This window comes from Elephantulus edwardii, unplaced genomic scaffold (genome assembly GCF_000299155.1).
Source record: "Elephantulus edwardii isolate Elephantulus edwardi_28Jun2011 unplaced genomic scaffold, EleEdw1.0 scaffold00155, whole genome shotgun sequence".
Lineage (NCBI taxonomy): Eukaryota > Metazoa > Chordata > Mammalia > Macroscelidea > Macroscelididae > Elephantulus > Elephantulus edwardii.
Genome location: NW_006399905.1, coordinates 349,810 through 350,650, shown reverse-complemented (window position 1 = coordinate 350,650; position 841 = coordinate 349,810).

The window sequence follows — 841 nt, the reverse complement described above, 5'->3', positions numbered from 1 at the left end:
TAAGAGAACAAACATGTATGTCCTGGAGGGGGTGAAACCAAACTGCTTTTTGGAGGCAAGGATTTTGAAGCTCTCTCATGTACTTTGAGCATGTTGCCAGAATGGGCTAGTCCTTGGAGATGGACATGATGCTTTGAAGGATAGAGGAAGAGCACAGAAGAGGAAGATCTTGGATAAGAATTATTGACTCAGTATCCAGGGTTAATTGGGGTAGATGTGTCAGAGACTGTGAGATTAGCCCAGGATAAGGGAAGCTTCAGAACTGTTGTCCATGTGGTTGCTATGAATAATAGACAACTTGACATCACACAACAATTAAAACAACAGAGACTAAGTGTTCAAGCCTATTGTGGTAGTCACTGTGTCAAATCCATCTTATTGAACGGACCATAAAACATGAGCACAAGCATGGTGTAAGACAGGACACTATTTGTTCATAGGGTCACTATGATTGATTCAATGGTCCTTATTAACAACATAGAGCAACCAAACTTACCTTGTCATTCTCTAACTTTTACAGAACATGGTCATATCATGTTACCCCAGATATCTTCTCCAGGATTTAAAATACACTCCTGCTACAAGGCTGATTTCTTTCTTAAAAAAAAAATCATTATTGTGATAAAATATATATAACAATAGTTTGTTTTAAGTATATAAGTAGGTTGCATACGTGATAATCATTATGCTGTACAATCACCACCATTATTCATTTATAAAACTCTAACTCCACAAAATTAAATACTTTGTTGTTGTTATGTGCCATCAAGTCGTTTCCGACTCATAGCGACCCTATGCACAACAGCTCTAAACCCTGCTCTATCCTGCGCCAACCGCACCG